The sequence below is a fragment of the Carassius gibelio genome, chromosome A7 (assembly GCF_023724105.1).
Source record: "Carassius gibelio isolate Cgi1373 ecotype wild population from Czech Republic chromosome A7, carGib1.2-hapl.c, whole genome shotgun sequence".
Lineage (NCBI taxonomy): Eukaryota > Metazoa > Chordata > Actinopteri > Cypriniformes > Cyprinidae > Carassius > Carassius gibelio.
The window spans coordinates 42,446,840-42,453,605 of NC_068377.1; the positions used below are offsets into that span (position 1 = coordinate 42,446,840).

The 6,766-nt window shown below is 35.5% G+C and overlaps 1 long non-coding RNA gene across 1 annotated transcript; it reads left to right on the forward strand.

Annotated features, from left to right (window-relative positions):
• The first annotated feature begins 5,178 nt into the window (after positions 1 to 5,178).
• LOC128017495 (uncharacterized) lies at positions 5,179 to 6,026 on the forward strand. Its single transcript, XR_008184470.1, has 3 exons — positions 5,179 to 5,443; positions 5,667 to 5,758; positions 5,855 to 6,026. It is a non-coding gene; the product is annotated as an uncharacterized LOC128017495 (long non-coding RNA).
• Positions 6,027 to 6,766: the final 740 nt, after the last annotated feature.

Below are 6,766 nucleotides of genomic sequence, written 5' to 3' on the forward strand. Positions count from 1 at the left end.
AGGCGCCAAATAGGAAAAGGATCTGCCGCCCGCAGTTGATTTTGATATTCTAGGTATTATCAAATTGCCTGAGTTTTGAGAACGTAGCGGACGTAAGGAGTATAATGTAAAAGGAGCTCATTCAAATACTGAGGTGCTAAACCATTCAGGGCTTTATAAGTAATAAACAATATTTTAAAATCTATACGATGTTTGATAGGGAGCCTGTGCAGTGTGGACAGGACCGGGCTAATATGGTCATACTTCCTGGTTCTAGTAAGAACTCTTGTAGTTTGTTTACCAAGCGTGCAGAACAACCACCCAATAAAGCATTACAATAATCTAATCTTGAGGTCATAAATGCATGGATAAACATTTCTGCATTTGACATTGAGAGCATAGGCTGTAATTTAGATATATTTTTGAGATTTTGACTATCATGTTTATAATCACTTATTGTGTATGTCTTTTAATAACTATGGGATAGCTAAAGGATTCATATTCATGTTTAGTATGTTTGTGTTTCAATCTGCTTGCTTAAGACATTCCTGACCATCAGTTATTTGTCAAATGTATCATATTCTTGTTATATGAATCATGTCCAAAATTGAACTTCCAGCCAATCAGCGACATCTGGAAACCACCTTTCAACGACAACAAAGGGAACCCCTTTTCACAGGAGACGCAAGTAACTCCTCCAGACATTTGTTCTAGTGTATCTAATATAATTTAACCTAATTGAGGAACTCATTGCGAGGATTAATTAAGTGATTGATGGCTGTTCATGTCTATGCAATTTCACGCATTGCTGTAAACTTGGGATTCCACATTTTCATTCTCTTAAACTCATTATTCCCTAACTTTCTATCTTCCTGCGACTTGTATGAATGTGTGAGTGTGTGTGCTTATGTGTTAGATTAGTTTATATGTCTTAGATTTGTCTAATTATGCCTTATTCATACTGAAAAGAGAAGTATCTTGTGTTTTGTGCTTACAGGTTCATGTCTTAAACTGCTGATCTTGTTACTGTGCTAATTAATAGTTCGGATATTAATATCCAGGGCAGATTTTATATTAAACATTGATTGCTGCTCTGTCAATTCTTCGTCATCAGTTAGGAACCTAGGTGTGCTATTTGATGGCAATCTTTCCTCAGAAAGCCACGTTTCTAGCATTTGTAAAACTGAATTTTGCCATTTCAAAAATATATCTAAATTACAGTGGATGCTCTCAATGTCAAATGCAGCAATGTTGATCCATGCATTTGTGACCTCAAGTTTAGATTATTGTAATGCTTTATTGGGTGGTTTCTGTACTCTTAGTAACCAAAATCCCAGATACAGATCCCCTGTAAAGACCCTGTCTCAGACGACTACTGGGACAAGACCACAGGAAACAGATGATTTTTCTGCCAATCTGACTTTGATGCAGTCTGGAATTGAACTGCTAATTTCGTCTTGTCCGAGGAGAACTGGCCCCCCCAACTGAGCCTGTTTTGTCCCAAGGTTTTTTTCTCCATTCTGTCACCGATGGAGTTTTGGTTCCTTACCCCCAGCTGCTCCCCGGGAACCGCAGCATAAATGGCTGCCCACTGCTCTGGGTTTGTGTTCACAGGGTGTGTGTGTGTGTGTGTTCACTGCTCTGTGTGTGCACTTTGGATGGGTTAAATGCAGAGCATGAATTCTGAGTATGGGTCACCATAATTGGCTGAATGTCACTTCAGTCTCCAAAAACTATTTCAAGGTACTTTTCTATGTAAATGAATCATGACCTAAATATCCGTACACCTTATTTGTATTTTTTGTTTTTTTCTACAGAGACAGAGAGACATGCTATTTTACAAATGACAACAGACATTTCTGCACGTTGACTACATATTAAAACCAACTCAAAGTATTAAATAATACCCAGTGCATCATGACTGGCTATATTGTGTATGTGTGTGTGTGCAGCAGGTGATGTCAAATCTAATCTCACATTGTCACACAGCAGAGATACATCACTTGTGTGTTAAATTCACCATCTAGAAAAGGCCAATTAATTGTGGAAGCCTTTTAAATGCTAATGGATCAAAATTGTTTTTGTGGGCAGTTGATAGTTCTTTGTTTTCAGCTCAATGGATGCTGAAACCCTTCACAGGAATTTTATTAGCAAATAAGCCCTTTTCCTCACAGGGCCAGATACACTCGTTCCTCAGCTTATAAATGTCTGTGCAAAAATTGATCAAGGTGGAAACAGACCCTATTTACCCGTTGCCATCTCACTAAATGGGAGAACATAAATCACACTCGATAAATTAGATCCAACAAAGATGCAGTTCCTAGTTTTACCATGAGATTTCAATACAGATCAAATGTCCAGTGAGTGCAACATCTCTCATAAAGTCAAACACCACCAACTCCAAACAATAGATAGAAACAACAAATAGAAATCAAGCAAAATCAGACAGCAGTCACAAAAAGCACAACCGGATATGGGACATATTTGATAACGTCAGTCTAAGATTAGGAAATGCACCTCTGGAAGGAAATGCATCAACATAAAAAGCTATTAAGAAATTTGGATGCAGTCAGACAGAATCATGTTGGATGACCTCAGACAGGAACAGGAATGACAGTGACGTCTCAGAGACATTATTACATTGTTGTACAACCTGAGGTCACATTACAGCAATACAATACAAGAACTTGTACAATACGAAAACATTCTCATAACAACCTTCTTGTAACGTCTTTATGATGTTATTTCATAATTTTGAACAAATACATTCTTAAAACACCATTATTGGAATGGCTTCATTTTTGAAGTGATGGCAACAGAAATTACAAGTGTGACAAGTATAGTAGGCTAGGCTATATACCACATTTCTGATCTTTGTTTCTATTTTTCCTATTTGTTCCCTATATTGTCCTAATGACAAATTTGGTTACAATTGGTTTATATTATAATATACATTTGCAATAAATCATCATGTCTTTGATGAACAAAATGTATTTTTTTTAGAACAGAATATGACAAAACATATAGCCAATCTTATTTTAAATTAAATAGGCATAGGCTATACTGCAAATGTTATGTCATTTACCACTGCATTTTTCACATATTTTATTACAAACTTTTCCTGAACAAGGTCTACATTGTGAATGGATCTTCAGGTTTTGTACACCACAGGCTTTATTTTATTTTATCTTATTTTATTTTATTAAATTTTTTGTGCTGAAGTGGACAAGACAGAAAAGTCTTGGGTGGAGAGAGTGGAACAGGAATAGCATAGAGCCAGGATTGGAACACCGGTCGGCTACCTAACCAGTAACAATTAGGCAACTGCATCCAAAGTACCGCAAGAGAATCGATCTCGCGAAAAAAAAACAGAGTTGCCAAGAATTGGGCTACTTTAACACTGCTCCGCGGGTTGTTTTTCATGTTCGCGGGTTTTAGCGACACCAATAACGTGATATTTAACTCTAAAATGCTCTAAAAACCCTCACCAAAAACGTGTATTTTACCTCACCGGAATGCGATTTTTATGGGGGATACCTAGAAACATGTGTGGACTGGTGTTGTGAAAATCTGGCAACCCTGAAACAAGCCGTCTACTAGGGATGGGCGATACCACATTTTTTCCATGCGATATGATACAGATACTTTTTGTTACAATTTTAACGATACCGATACCAATACTGCTTATAATTTTAAAAGTGTATGTGATTTTTCAAAATAATCTTAATTTAGTATATATATATATATATATATATATATATATGTAAATTTGCAGTTACCATGGCTACAAGAACAATAATTTGTGGTGTTATTGTTAAAACCATGGGTAATTATTAATAAAATAAATAAATTGTGTTTGAGCCCATGTGAAAAAGTAGCACAATTTACATATGATTTACAGTTTATTTTAATAAATATCAAACATTCAATTCAATTGTGCATTATAGCTGACACCTACATGAACAATTACAGTTGTTTTTATGACTGTAAGTCATTCTCCTCAAATGCTACTGACGTTAGAAAAGTGTATACCAATATCGCATGTAACTTTAGTGATGGTCCCTAAATTTGAGACTCTCGAACGTCTAACGTCAAGCCAACTTCATTTTTTCATAGTTTTCTTTTCTCTGCGCCTGATTGGTGATGTCCTTTACCGAGGCATAGATGTCCATCCATCAATTATGAACATTCAGCCGCAAACATCAGGTACGAGCGGTCGTGAGCGCGGATGGGAGAATGGTGCAAACCCCTCCGGGATTTGGAGCCCTATGCAGACTGCGTAGTCTACGTATAAGGAGTGGCGGTACTGCTGTCATCTTTCGCGCAAGTCGCGACCGTGCATGCCGTGTTGTGATGGTGAATGGCACATTGCACTGCGCGCAGCCGCATACCGATCAGTGTTAACGTCATACCACCGCGACCGCGAGACCTTGTCTTTTTAGATCATACACACACTTTTTTTTTCTTTGATATGCAAATTTGTATGACCGGGTAGCTAAATAGTTTAGAAGCTTGCAGTTATTTATGCGGGAGACAATTAACTTATAGGCTAACGTTATTTGTTGTTGTGTGGGATTTACTTTGAAGGCCTTTGTTAAATTGAACTCCTATTTGTGTGCAGACAGTCTTTGCCGCTTTATATTTGATAAGTTACTGAATCTTACTCGTTTCATAACATTCAGTTTTAACACAAAATACGTATTAATTAACATTAGCCGTGTTTCCACTGTAGGGCCAACAGCAAGTGCATCACTACACGAGTCAGAAATATATTAATACGCCATGCTAAAGGATACACACTTGCTTAAAGGCCATTAATGTCTTACCAACATTTTTTAAATGCCTGTTAATGTCATAATCACTCAAATGAATAAAATCAGGTTATTGTAATTTCTATACTTTTCTGTGACTGTTAGTTGCACATGTAGGCTAATTAGACAATTAATCAGCTATATGTCAATACTTACAGTTATCTCTCTCTCTCTCTCTCTCTCTCCTTCAGTTACTTTTCAAAAGTTTCTCAAACATGTGGAGTCTGACATGAACGGGGTATGATTTTTTTTAAATTTTATTATTACAAAAAGAGAGTGGTTAGTACTTCAAGGTTGTAAGAGTTTGCACTTGGAACACATGCATTGTTGTAACTCCAGCTGTGTGTGATCTTTGTAGAGATGGAGTGGGTTAAGCACAGCACAACAAACCAAACACCAAAGCAACCCTGTGTTTTCCATATTGTTTTATATAATTATGCACACAGTTTTATTTTTCTTGGTGCAGATATTGCTGTGTAGCATAATACAGCATTACTTTTATTTTCAGATCGATTGGCTGAGCCTCATGGGAGGCTACACACCTGGAGAGTCGGTCAGAAGACTGCTTAAGAAACTCGGGACGAATGCTCTATGGGCCCAATATAGTCTTAAAGGCCGCAAGGGAAAGAAGAATTTCCAGGAACTGGAAATATGTAATGTCATAATCCTTGAGTTTTTCTCAGTTGTTTCTTATTCCAAACATTTTATAGTAAGTCGCAGAAGATAAACTTTATTTTCAGAGCAAGCCAGGCCAAAGACTGCATATGAGTCATTGAGGAAATGAGCAGTGTATTTGACATACTGTATGCTTAATCATCATTTATTTTAAGTAGCAGTAACATGTTTGGTTTTTGTGTATCTTAACTGGATTTTAAGATGCCTGTCGTCGAACACACACCAAGGTGCTGGAAAAGGTAATTGAGGACTTCATATCAGAAACACTGAAGTTTGCACCACACAGAGATAAGGTAAGGCTTTTTTAGTTTGTAAAACATTAATAAGGAAAACATAGCACATATAATACAGATTATACTGTATACTAATACTATGTTTTGTTTCCATAGATGCTACAATCTAAGGTGTCACTTCAGGCCGAAGCAGAGACTTCGGGAAAAGAAGACACACAGAACACACTTAATTAGTTGTTTTACACACAAAACGTATTTTATGTAAGATTTGGAATGTTTCAGTTTGTGGAATGTTTGAGTATATAAAATGTGAAAGTTAAGATATCAGTAATGCCATTTTTTTTTCATTTAAATGTACTGTTCGTTATAGTATACTTAAAATATCCTTGGCAAAATGTAGACAAATACAATATGAATGAAAATTATCAAATATATTAAAATATGAAAAACGTTTGTGTAGTGTCTTTAAGTTTTTGGTGTAGACAAATATAATTAAAATATTTTACCAAATGTTTGAATTTATATTTGTTTATTAAAAAAAAGCTCCCAGGGTAATGTTTGGAGCATATTTTATATGACGTTTAAACATTAAGCATTTCTCCCCCCTATCATTTTCTTAACAAGATGAAAAATCTGGACATTTTGAATGTTTAAAATCATTTAGAAATAATGTTTTCATAATGTTTTCAAGATGATAGAATGTAATGTTTCTATAACATTCACACATACCAAGAAAGAGCGTTCCTAATACATAAAAAATGCAAATTTCAAACATTTAACGAACATTCCCTAATAACATTTTCATAACGTTTTCAAGATGATAGAATTGAATGTTTCTTTAACGTTCACATAAACCTAAAAAAAACGTTTCAAATACATTAAAAAAGCACATTTCAAACATTTAACGAACATTCCTTAATAACATTTTCGTAATGTTTTCAAGATGATAGAATGGAAGGTTTCTATAACGTTCACATAAACCTAGAAAAAACGTTCCTAATACATTACAAAAATGTACATTTAAGGAACATTCACTAATAACATTTTCATTACGTTTTCAAGATGATA